Raw genomic sequence first — 13,505 nt, 5'->3', positions numbered from 1 at the left:
GAAATTCTTCTTTGCCTTTTTTTTCACTGCTCTTCCCTACCTCATTCATTCCTCTACCTAGTGAGATTTTTGCTTTGCTCTTTTAGGGTCAAGTCAGATCGAAAGGAGGGGAGAAGGCAAAGAAGGAAGGAATCCTTAATACAAACCCCCCCAAAAGAGAAGGAGTGATACACACATGAACTAAGCACCTTAACAACTTTCTAATCAACATTCACACATAAGGGGTTTTGGAGAGAAGGTACAAGCCTAGTTCATGTCCATGTATCGGCATTAAAGACATATTCGAGGCTGTGAGTGGCATATAGCAGATTCTCAATAAAAGCGATGGATAAAGAAGGGACGCAAATAGCAAATTCCTGCTGGAGAGAGAAACTGCTTTCCAGAAAGGAAAACAATACCCTTAGCCACCAAATTTCTTTCTGGCCAATGCTAAGAAGCTCTCTGTTCCTGAGCCTATCGTGTTGGTTTTCTGCATTTTGAGGAAGGCAACCCAAGAGACCTAGCCAACAGAATCTATCCCCCACTGGGCACATGACGCGTAGACCTGAGTGCCATCATTACACCTCCCCGCCATCCGGGGATGTCACTGATGCACTGGGCTGTCCTTCCCCAGAGCTCCACACCACCTCCTATAGGCACGGGGTTTTGTGTTCTAGCAGAGGAGTTGCCTACCCATCCAGGCAGGAAAGACGTGACTTGACACACATTCCCACCTGACATGACATTTCCCGACTGGTTCCCAAAGCACACTCAGCATCGGTGAGGTGTCCGTGAGTACCACAGTCTGCCTGTCGCCACAGTAACAGGGACAGCTCGCCAACTAAACTGGAGTGTGACGCTGTCGTTTCTGAGGACAATGAAATGCAGATACTGTGGACCAGCCTGGAAATCTACTTACCACACTGAACAGTTTCTTAGAGAAAATGTACAGGTGTCTATGTACTATCTATCTGTATATTTGTCTATGTCTCAACCATCTGTTACCTATGCAGAATTCAGCTTAAATTAAATTATGTCCTTCTAGTACCTCATTATGTTATATATTTATATAAGATTATATATAATTATATATGCATAACTCATTATACCTATCTGTATATCATCCATCGATTGTCTATATATAACATAGGTTTAAATTAACTTACCTATTTCTAATAGCTTATTTATTATGTTATAAATTTATGTAAGAATATATAATACATAATTATATATACATAACACATTATATCTGTATATCATTCATCTATTATCTATATATAATGTAGGTCTAAATTAACTTACTTATTTCTATTAGCTTATTATAAAGGTTATATATTTACATACGATTATATACTACATATATACCTACATAACACATTATATATCTAAATGAATTTTACTACATATATAACAGCTTTCCAATGGATTTTAAAATACAGCAAGTTTAGATAATGAAGGCTTTCTTCATCAATTACATAAATTATACATTAACTACAACTGTATAAATGTACATACATACAATATAGTAGTCATCATATAGACACACATATACATTTGAATGAGATGTAGCTATTTTAGATAACATAGGCTTTCTAGGCATAATTAGCTGATAAAACTACTTTATGCAAGAAACATCTCTGCTGTGGCTGTGCCCAGCCTGAGACCACACGTGTGCACATGCCAGCACACTGACGCGTCAGGGACCTCTGCTCATTAGTCTGCAACGTGTGATCGTATTTCCAGAGTCTGACCCGGCTGCAAACAGGAGACCCTGTTGCACGGGTTCACGTCTGCTGTGGCCCCCGGCTGGGGTCTCTCAGTGATTCCCGTAGGGACAATACCAGCGAGTCACCCACGCTGAATATAAATACAAAGGAGCTCGGTAGGAAGGAAGGTCCCCCACCATAAAGAGCCTATTCTGAGTATCTCCACTTTTGTGACTTTCTAGCGTCTGGGTGTTTACTGGAAGTGAACACTGCAGCTCACTCCTGCGGGGAAGCAATGCTCCTTCGACCATGCAGAAGGCTTCAATGGCCGGTATCTCAGCGGACTTCGCGCGGCAGGGAGACAAGTAAAGGCCTGCGGATCCCACAAGGCTGATAGAAGTGTCTGAGTTTGCCCTTTAAAGAAAATGCCCCGTGTAGTCTTTGTATCAATTGTGCATTTCTCCACTGCAGTATGCACTATGGAACATCCCTGATGCACACGGAAGGGGAGGATTTTGCACACCTGTCAGATGGATGCTTCACCGTTATTAACACGGGTGTCAATAGTTTGTTAGAAAATATTACTCAAAGCAGAACAGAAAGCCTCAAGGACACTTAGAGAAAATGGACGCTTACCCCCAAACATCTATCTCTGCTTGTTTAGATCTCGTTATCAATGACCATCTTCACCCTCAAATGCGGGGTGACCACAGGCTCACCACAGGTTAACTGATATCATGAATTTTTTAACATCACTCACAGCTGGTGAATGGGGAGAGAAGAAAAGGAAAATGATTAAGGCCAAAAAATCATGTTTTTCCTGGAACGTTGTTTTTTGCTTTGATTGAATGTGTTGCAATGGCTGAGGAAAACATTGCATGCAAGTAATAGCTCTTGGTGTTATTTGCGCCTAGGAGCATAGGTCTGCGTGTAAACATGCACACATTACACTGCGTGTAAACAGTTGTTACCGCGTCTTCAGGCCATGAGGGTGTATCTGACATAGAAAAGTAGTTAACAATGATCTATTTTATTTGTTTTTTCTCAAAAAGTACTGCTTTTTATGTTTTCCCATGTAGAAAACATAGTTATACTGCTATTAAGTGGGAAAAATTTAGATGCAATAAGGACAGTCGATCTCCACGGGTCATGGTCTCTGCTCCATGTCCCCATTGTTCTGGGACCACAGATCCTTGCTAAGGGAACACCCATGCTTCCCACCACCCTGAACCAAACATCGGTGATACTGAAATAGGAAACATGGAAAATGACACTGTGTGCAAACCGCATCCTTTCTTTAAAGCATCTGAAACTTTATCAAGTAACTCAACTTTAACCCAGTCTCCTCTTTGTGTAGGAAAATAGCAGATGGAGGTCCACACTTGAAGGAAGTGCACTTTATAAAGTATGTGCCTGCCTGCCATCACCCCAGACACCACCCCCACAAAAAAATGCACAAGGAACCATCCAAAAACAGAAACAGAAAAATGAGCTTGAAAAACAGAAAAACAGAAGAGGAGTTGATGTATGTGGGAATCTAAAATAGTGAAATTCAATGAATCAAAGAGCAGAATGGCGGTTGACAGGGTGGAGGAGGGGAAATGGGGAGTTACCAATCAGTGGGCCGGACTTGCATAATGCAGTTAAGCAAGACAAATAGATTCCAGAGATGTGCAGGGCCCCATCCTACCGTCAACAATCCTTACTATACACTCAAAATTCACTGAGAGTAGATCTCACATTCCATGTTCCTACCACAATAAAATAAACACATACGGCCCACCATCCAATCAGGGACGGGCCTCTCAAAAGCAAATTCATCTCCCATATTCATGCACAGACCAAGAAGATCCTATTGTGAACCAAATCTAGCACTTGGTTACCATGACAGATCACTATTGACATAACATACCTTTCAATGAAAGCACACACCCGTTTCACTAACACTCTTTTGAAATACAGATTTTGTGTCCTTGAGACATGTTCCAATGAGTCTTTAGGGCTCATTCTTCCCAGTCCTTCCTAAATTGCACCCCAATTACTCGTTTCCCTTCTGGAATCAGGTCCATGAAACCTCATCCAATTATATATTTTATGTTTGTTGTGTTCTGGTTTGTTTTCTCTTACTGGGAATGAGTGGAGGGTGAGGGGTGGGTTGGTGCAGATGAGAGGTTCGTTCTGGGGCCTGATGGGCCAGTTTCCACAGGCAAGTGGAGCTCGGGGTGCCACACAAGCTGGGACAGGTGGACATCACACTGCATGTTTGAGGTCACAGCCCTAAAGAGACTGGCTCTTTTCTTTTCTAATACCAACCTTCCATTCATGTGCTGACTTTATGAGCCTTTGATTCGTGTTTTGTTTAAGAAAACCACTGCAGAGAGAAACCCTTTTCGTATGTATTTGTTCAAAGCCTATGGGTTGCCAAATGGGAAACTTCTAGACAGTACCACTTTTTTTTTTCCCCTGTTCATTTGTGCCACTCTGCCCCTCCCCAAGGAAAATGAGAGAGGATTTCTCACCCTGCCTTTCACTAAGCAGAGAACAGTGCAGGCTTTGAAGAGGCCAAATGTAGGTTGTTTAGAGAAAAATGACAAAACTGGAAAATATTCATTGAGTGAATGGTCTATGAATGGTTTCTGTGCACAACAGATGACTTAATTGCCTAGAACCACGTGGGATTCACTTTCAAGATTTCCACTTCCTCTCCTGGACTGGGCAAATGTATGTATTTGATTTGAAATTGTAGCTGACGCATTTAAGAAATCAGTGGTTATCACTACGTAGAAGGCATAGATTGTCTTAGCATTCTTTGACGTAATTATGTCAAACAGGAAGTCTCTCTTCTAAAAAGATACTGTATCCAGAGGGGGGAAAAAAGGAGCAAGTGACATTTAAACTAAAGTCCAAACATATTTTTTTTTCTCATTTGGGAATAAAATGTGTATTGATGAGGGTGGAAAGCATTATAGAAAACAATACGATCTGGCTGATGGACCAAAAACATCTGTTCCTTGAACTTGATTTTCAGATACTAAAATCGGTTTTCACCATGTTTGGAATTGAAGTTTCTTTGAGGCAGAAAAGCCTATCTTTCTTTGAGGCAAAAGGGGGCTGCAAATACTTTGATAGGACGGACCACTTCATGTGGATAAAATAAATTCTGTCAACAAGTTGCTTTATTGACAACCCTCACCCACGTAATGAAGACTTAAAATAACGGCGTGCTGATTGAAAAGGAAGAAGGTTACACTGAGGTTGGACCCATCCACTTGAGCATTTACTTGCATGAGAACCATCCCAGGTTTGGTGTGGTGGCCCAGATTCCATCAGAGCCCTGTTCTGAGCACTGTGTTCTGAAGGAGACCCCTCCTTATCAGTGCACCCATATTGGTGTAGAGACCAGGAGCTTTTGACAAATTGCCACAAAGAAAAAGCAATGAAAAGGCAAAGTTCAGAAATTAAGAAAAACATCAATATGCTTATCCTTAGTGTACAGTCCAGGACCAAAAAAAAAAAGAAGAATTTTCCATAACCCTCCAATCTACACCCTTGCAATCTATACTTGCATCCATATTCGTGCATTATCCACCCTACAGAGCAATCAGTCACCTGTCCAACATCATTTTAGTTCTGAGTTTTGAGTAAAAATCAGCTGCAGTGCTGGTTTTAAGGCCAGATGTACATTCAGCATTGTTCAGAAAAAAAAGATAAGGAACGATTTCTTCACCCAAGAAATATATGTCAAAACACCTTAAATATGACATTGAAGCACAGCCATCGTTATGAAAACACAATTATCAAGAAATCCCTGCTGGAAATGGGTCTCATTTTCCAAAAACAAACAAAAAAGCAATCGTCTCATTTGAAGTCAATGATTTAAAGCTGAAGTCATTTTTGACTTGCTATGCAACTGGCCCTGATGGTAGTCTTACATGTGAAGTAAGATACTCCTTAAAATTGCTATATATGTATGGTAAATATCTATATATCTGTGTCTGTATCCCCTGCCCTTGGGTAATAGAATACTATACTTCTAGTCTGAAAAAATATATGCGTTTGCAGAAGGTTCTGTTAAATTCTTAAGCTCCTAATAAACAGGGGGCAAATTTAAAAATCCACGTTTGGTTTCTGCAAATAAGGGATGGATGCAACCATGTGCCACTCTTCCCACTGAGCTGCATCTATACACACAGGGAAATATTCTGAGGATTTTTTTAGGATTCCCATGAACCTCTTTCCCACAGCCAACTAAAGGCGTGCCCTAATCTTCCACTTCCTCAATGCGCCCCCACAAAAGTGCATATTCCTGGGCGATCTCATCATTTCTGCGCCCTGCCGTCCTCGACAAGACGGCTAAGCATCTCCTTGGCACCGTGCGGCTCTTAGCGGAGGGTGCTTTGTTCTCTGACGGGAGTCCCATCTTTCCACCCGGGTCAGCTGATTTCTGGCTGAAGGGGGCCCCCACCCACAGAGCCCCCGGCAGGCGCCACGACGCTGCCTGCAGAGCGCCCACGCACCCTGGAAATTCTGCATCATCCGGATAACTAGGTCTCCCTAAACTTTTGCTTCTCTCTTCCCCCCTTTACCTTTTTCTCTGCGCCCCTCAAATCATGGCAAGGCGGCTCCGAGAGGGGCCTGAGCCCCCAGCTCCCCCCTAGAAAGCATCTCCCTGCCACGGGCCGGCTGTGGCAGCCCCGGCAGAGGCGCATCCCTTCAACAGCAGCTCAGGACAGGAGCTCGGAGAGCCGCGTCCCCCCCGCGGACCCACCAGAACGACCCCACCAAGAGGAGAAGCCACACCACCACCTTGTGGACTCTGCTCGCAAGCACAGCCCCTGCTGGGCTCGCTGTCCCCCCCCCCCCCCCGCCCTCACCCCCAATTTCCCAAGTTGACTGCAAATGGCAGGACGAGGTCGGCGGGCCCCGCGCTCCGCCCTGCGCCCCCGCAGGGTGCCGACCTCCGGGGGCGCCCTGCGCGCCCCCCTCCCACCCTGCCCAGCAGCTTCGTGGCCCCCCAAATACGTGAGAAGACGCCCACACCTGCCCACCTTGCAGAGAAAGGAGGCAGAGGGCAGGACACCCGCAGCTAAAAAGCAAACCCCAAAACCAGCCGCTGGTAAAGGGCGGGAGGGAGGCGCGGACGTCCGGGGCGCCCCTCGCCCCCCACAAGCGGACGTCAGTTCCCGGGGTGACCCCGGCGCCCGCGTCCCGGGAAGGAAGGGCGCCGCGTCGGGGGCTGCGCGGGGTCGGGGTGCTGGGGGGCAGGGGCGCAGGTGTGGCCTCCCCGCCGCCACCCCCGACCCGCAGGCCGCAGCCCCGCTCTGCCCAGCGCGTCCGCTGGGCTCCCCGCCTCACGGCCCCCCGCCCGGCCTCCCCAGCCCGGGGCTGCTCGCTCGGCCGGGTGCCCGCAGGGGGAGGGAGAGGGTCCTGGAAGCGCGGGACCGTGAGGCCGGGGGGTGCTGGGGTGTCGGCCCCGGGTGCCCCCCCATCTGTGCGGTGCTCCGAACGTGCAACAACCTACAGTCCCCGGCCCCCGCCCCACCTGGACCAAGGCACCGGCCCTCCGTGCGCGCTGATCCCGGGAGCGGGGGCTTCTCTGTGCGCAGCGCTGGCGTCTGCATCCCCCTGAGACCCTGTGGGGCGCCCGGAGCCTGTCCCCGCAGCTACCAACTTTTGCGGTTCCCCCGCAAAGCGGGCGGCTTGGGGACGGGGCTCGGGCGCAGCTGCGTGCCCCTCGGAGGCGTCCAGGCCAGACCCCAAGGCTCCCGGAGGGGCGAGAGCACCGGACGCCCCCGGCCCGCCCCCCTCCCGCCCCGCACGCACGGAGCCCGGGGCCTGCAGCCCGCTCCCCAGCTTTGCAGGAAAAGCGCTCAACTACCGTCCTGCGGCCTCCGCCCGGGGTCTCCGGCGCGCCCGGGGTCGCTCCCCCGCGCTCCCCAGCCAGGTCCTAATCAATCACGTGCGTTTTTTCGTGCATCACAGAAGCCGTCATCTTACCCAAGGCCAGCAAAGGAAGGAGGCAAAAGAAAAACCGCTTAATGCAACCCATGCAACCCCAGCCAGGCTTGTTTTCCTTTTTTTCCTCTCTGGTTAACCCCCCAAAAAAGCACCCCAGGAGGTGGGAGCTGCCAGATCCCTTAAAGAAGAAGGAAGGAAAAATAGCCCCTGGCTGCTCACACTTTCCAGAAGTCCCCCAGCCTTCTGCACCTCCCGCCCGGGTGTGCAGACAGCTGGCGCTCTGCTCTCCCTCTACTGCAGATTTTTTTTTTTTTTTTTTTACCTCCTTTCCCCTCCACACGCTTCTGTTTATTTGTATGTAAGACAGCGCTACTTTGTAAACACATCACACCCGGCCCCGGAGCCTTTCAAAGAGCTGATTGCAGCAAAACGCTACCAAGCCACAGTGGTCTTTCTCTCTCTCTCTTTTTTTTTTTAAGCAAAGGGTAAAAAAAAAAAAAATCCAGTTTCTGTCGAGACGCGCATGAAGCTTTGCACAGGACACGCCGCACACATATGTCCACATGCCCACCCACACCTAAGAAATGGGGCGACAGATGGCACGAAGCGTTGTCCAAATTTTCAAATAAAAGGGGGAAAAAATGGGAGATGGGCCGGGGGGGGGGGTGCACTGGTTCGCGGTCAGGCTGGTCCACCCTTTTGCTGGGATGCACCTCCAACTCAACCCGTTTGCAAAGGCTTAGGAAATAAAGCACCCGGAGACCCGTCTGAAAAGGGCACCTACCTTTAGTCGTGGAAATGCTTCCTCGGCCGGAAATGTGCTCTTTTTGCACACGCAGATTTGTCTGGGGAGCCCTGCGGGCGAGTCTGTGTGACTCCGGGGGATGTATTTTTTCGCCCAGGCTCCTCGGCTCTCTGGAATCCCAGCTCGATTTGCTCTTGCGAAGGAATGCGAGGACCACCGCCGTTTGGAAGAAAGTCGTTGTTTCTGGCGTAAATCGCCTTTCTGGTCGGGAAGAAAAAAAAAAAGCACGGGCGGCCGGGGCAGGAAGGGCGCAGCGAGGGCTGAATAAGAGCTCTGTGCTGAGACACAGGGACGGGTCTGCAAGAAAAGGAGAGATTGAAGAGCGAGCTCCCGACGGCTCCCCGATCCCTCGCTGCTATTGGACCAAACTGAATGAAATTTGCAAAGCCACCAGCCAATGGATCTCCGCAGTCGGCCCCATCACTACAGAAACCACGTCCACAGCTACAAGCGAACGCCGAGGAGCAGCTAATTCCAGCGCAAACCAGCTGGAAACAGGGAGATTCCGAGGCCAGGGATGGTGGAACAGGTGAGCCGGGCTCTCGGAGCCACCAGACCACCAGCGTCCCGAGGACCTGCCTCCCCCGCAGACGCAGCGACAGTATTTGCAAGCATCTTTAACCCTTTGACGTCCTACTCTCTCCAAGAGCGCCAGCAGGGTGGAGATGTGCCTGGTGGTCAGGATCATGAATGGGTCCCTGATCTGGGTGGGACTGTGACTATCTTGGGGGACGCAATCTTATTTTTTGGTGGGGGAGGCAGCAAGATTGGAATGAAGGTCTGTAATGCGCAGAACCTCTTTGATGGCCAGGGGATGGGCTGATGCCTTTATTTGTTTATTATCTTATACGGTAACGGTTTTGATGAATAAAATATTGGACATGTTGCCAGGATGGGCCCGTGATTTTGAAACACCTTTTTCTTTTTCGAGGTCCAGGAGTTTAATTTCTCCAGCCAACTGCAAGTGGGGTGATATGACCCCCATCACAGGATGCATGATGTACTCAATTTATCACAAAATATTTAGGTCATAGTCTACCTAAATCAGATTTAAAGACTAGATTATAATGAACCACATAGTCTGAATAAGAGGACCCTGATGGAAATCTTAAAAAATATTTGCTCTTCTGTAAATTCCAAACTGTCTCATTTCATACTGCAAAACTGCTGCATAAACCTTGTCCTTTCCATAATACCAGGAAACTTTAGATGGGTTGACACTGAATTAGCATGAACTTCAAATTAATGTCAGTCACTTCAAAGTACCTTTTCTTATATGATAATATGCTTATGGAATTTTAGCTGGAAGAGACACAGAGATGGTCTTATCTATCTCCATCAATTTTGTCCATAAAGAATTTTATAAGATTAATAAAGCTTTAAGGAATATATTACAGTCTATGTGTTCCAAGAAGAAGACTTAAATTCCCCCTAAGGCAATTGTGGCATCTCAGCAACGGGGCTCATGAAATCCTGGTGAGCAAGGGTCTGCTCTGGGTCCCCCAGAACCCTTTATCCCTCTGAGTGTTATTTTAAACCTATTAAAACCATTAATTATGCAACATGCCCATACTGGACAGAGATACACTCTGTGCTGACTTTCCATCTGATCATTTTAAATTCATTCTCTGGTTATTATTTCATCACTGGGCATGATTAGCCTAAATGACTTTTAAATGGCCCTGATTTTTTAAAAGTATTCCAGCTCCTGAGTTGTGCTGCATTCACTGATGATGAGAAACCCATTAACTATTGCTTCTGTATTAAAACCAAGGATATTGAATCCCAAATAGAGTCCATTTTTAAAGGACATTACTGCAGCCACTTTCCCACCGGTGTTGCCTAAGAGGTCCTATGAAAATCTTTCATGGTGTCCCTCAACAAACAGGACAAACTACACTTACAAATCATGAAAAATAGACATAAAAACTTCTCTAGCTTACTTGGAATTATACGTATATATGTCATACATATTGTGTGTATATATATATATTTATTTATTTATTTACTTATTATTTATATTTATTTATTTGTTCATAAAATATAGAGAGATTATATATAATACATAGGGTTATATTAAAAATATATTCATTATTTATATTAGTTGTATGTTTATATTATATATGGCTATTGATATTTTATATATAAACATTATTATATATAAATATGCAGGGTTAGATACATATGTAATATATATTCACTCATTGTATAAATACTGTATATGTGTAATATATTCATAAGATGACATTATTATACATATATAAAATGTATATATATATTTATATGTGAGAGGATTATATCTATAAATATATTACATTGATATTGATAATGTTTACAGTATGTTATACATAATAAAATATATCATAACATATATAACCACTTTTTAATGTATGTAATCATGTATAATGTATATAAGAGAGAGGTGTTTATATTCCCACAATGGCTGATTCATGCCTGAATCTATCCCTGCATCTTGGTCCAGTGTATGTATGGTACCTTTAGTCCTGTTTCTATACTTGATACTTCGGATAATCTGTATTTTAAAAAAAAGAAGTTGAGTATGGGTGGGGGTGGCATCAATGTGCTTAGTAGATGGACGCTGGAACAGACAGCCCTCTGTTTTTTTAATGACCTGTGCACACTAATGCAACAGGGAAGCAAAACATGTCTGGTGAACGCAATGCAGTTTGTCATGAGGCTTTAATAAAATGAGGCTGACAAGAAATGGCTAGGGCCACTGCTGTCTTTCACCTTTTCCAACTCAAGGTTCGCTTTGGAATCTCTTTCAGAATAATCCTTTTTGCCCTTTTATCATCATCCATTGAGAAGAGAGGCAAGTATTGCCAATAACGCTTTGCGAAGGGCATGTGCTCATATGTGTCCGTATGAAACAAGAGCAGTAGAAACACATAAATTAATACGGATGAATGTGTGTTGAATGAGAATCAACCTCTGTTATAAGGCATTAGTATATTAGTAATACGGTAACATTTTTCTGGAATAGTCATGACTAAAATTACATATGGAACGGCTTAACCTGTGTGATATCTTCATGTCAAGAAAGTGATGGTACCTTTTGGGCAACAGGCAGTGAGGAACCGAATCTCACCAGCAACCGTGTGATCTTAGAAGTGTGTTCTTCCCCACTTGAGTTTTCTGATGAGACCCCAGCCCCAGCTGACACTTGCTTTGCAGCCTATAAACATCTTGGAACAGGGGACTCGCTAACCTGTGCTCTGACTTCTGGTCCACAGAAGCTGTGAGATGTTCTAATATGATATGTGTACAGGTACACATATGCGTACACATGGGTAGGTATGAGCGTGGGTGGCAGAAAAGAAACTGTGGAAAACATGAACATAAAAGAACACTGAACAAGTCAAAGCCATGTGCTAAGTATTTTACAGTTTGCAGAACGTATGCTACAGCTCAGACACACCGCAGATGAATGAGGCAGGATAAGAAATACATCATGTGCTCCTTGTACAACCTGCCAAAAGGTATCACATTAGGAGAGAGGCGGAATGTGACAAGCAAATATGTAATTCCTGCATTGAGCAACACACACTTGCCACACTCAGGCTGAGAACGGTTTACCTCTCGTCAACTGCCTTGATTTTTTTTTTTTTAACTCCAAAAAGAATGGAAATCTACTGGGAAGGGTGGATGTGACCTTGTCTTCCTACTTATACTGCATCCTCCTTGAGGGTTGAGATTCCCAGCTGGGGAAGACCACTACAGAGTCATTTGCCAAAGGGATCTCCTGCAGTCTTAAAGTGGTTAGTCTTCTGCTCCAAGATGAAGTGACAGGGTACTTGGTAATCGTGTGCAAGGGCGAAGCAGTCCATCCCCGAGCCCACTGCATCGCCGCGTCTGAGCCACCCACACAGGTCACAGAATAATTAAGCTCTTCTGTCCATAGATCCCTGACAGCAATCGTAAATGAGCCTTATTTGATAGCAATTGAGGATCAATGGCCTTTTGTGGGAGCACCTAGCAGGTGGGCTACAGGACTACAGAGGAAATGTTTATTCCAAGTTGTCCAACAAAGAAAATAAAAATTATTTATAATCATACTTTTAAATTTACATTGAAAGTGTTTCTTAATTCTAAGGAAAAACAATTCTTGTATCTTATGCGTCATTCATCTGCATCTCTCTTGTGCACACACACAGTTCCTTCCTGGCCAGGACTGGGCAGTGGCAGGCAGGGATCGCAGACTTGAGCAAATCCTCCTGCTTCTCTCAGGGGCCCTACAGTGCTTTTTGTCACCCGGCTTCAGGCCGCCCCTCACCTTTCCCTTGAGAAATCACGGATACTCTGAGCTCTCAGCCTCCCTCAGATTCACCATGTGTCCAGAGGGGCACTGGGGCTGCCCCTCTAGGAGAGCCTCTCCTTAGCCACTCCCCAGGCCCCTGTTGCCACGCTCCCCGGCTGTAAGGGGTGGGGACGGAGAGCAGGAAAGCAGGGTCAGGAGGCTGAGGGCTCACGCATGCAAACGTCCTGAGCCTCTGATGCCCCCTGGAACCCCCACAGGGCTGGTTCCCCAGTGCCTTGGGAGGGCAGCTCAAACATCGCAGAATAGTCACCCTGGAGGAATTTCTCGTTTTGTTTGTCGGCTCTGTATGAGCAGAAAGGCTGCACAGACATGAGGCGGCTGTCTGCAAGCCACGGGACTTGAGCTGACCTCCGGGCTGGCACGTTAACTCAGAGGGCAGGAAGTCGATCACCACCACAGCCTTTGCTGTGGGTCCTCCTGACCCCTCAGTGTGTCCCACGCCGCCTTGTGAGAGCCATGGGGCTGTTGCCCCTCCATTTGGCTTCTTCCAAGCTAACTTTTTCCTAATTAACTAAACACACCATCATTTCTCATTGATGTCAAACACCCAGCATTGGCTTAGAAGCTGAATATTTCTGCTAGGGGATTCCCAGAAAAACAAACTTTCGTATCTGCTTTTCTTGATGTGACCAGATTTCTACCATGCATTCTTTTCCACCTTATTTCCAATTTCAGGACTTCCCTCATTATGGTAGCCTAGATGTTTCAAAACCAGTTT

At 46.1% G+C, this 13,505-nt stretch overlaps 1 protein-coding gene across 7 annotated transcripts in view; it reads right to left on the bottom strand.

The window, feature by feature from the left end:
• The window catches only part of LOC118935962 (neuroligin-4, X-linked), a 236,585-nt gene extending 227,651 nt beyond the window's left edge, over positions 1–8,934 (bottom strand). For 3 of the 7 annotated variants that reach the window (XM_036932663.2, XM_036932662.2, XM_036932664.2), the window contains exon 1: positions 8,428–8,934. The gene's annotated coding sequence lies outside the window, so the exon portion shown is untranslated. Of the gene's footprint in view, positions 1–7,682; positions 7,786–7,862; positions 8,286–8,427 lie in introns of those variants that run through there. The other 4 variants (XM_036932667.2, XM_036932666.2, XM_036932661.2 and 1 more) reach the window with 4 other exon arrangements.
• Positions 8,935–13,505: the final 4,571 nt, after the last annotated feature.

Source organism: Manis pentadactyla, chromosome Y (genome assembly GCF_030020395.1).
Source record: "Manis pentadactyla isolate mManPen7 chromosome Y, mManPen7.hap1, whole genome shotgun sequence".
In the NCBI taxonomy this organism is placed as follows: Eukaryota; Metazoa; Chordata; class Mammalia; order Pholidota; family Manidae; genus Manis; species Manis pentadactyla.
Note: the sequence above shows the minus strand (reverse complement) of the source record. Positions and strands in the feature narration are given on the sequence as shown.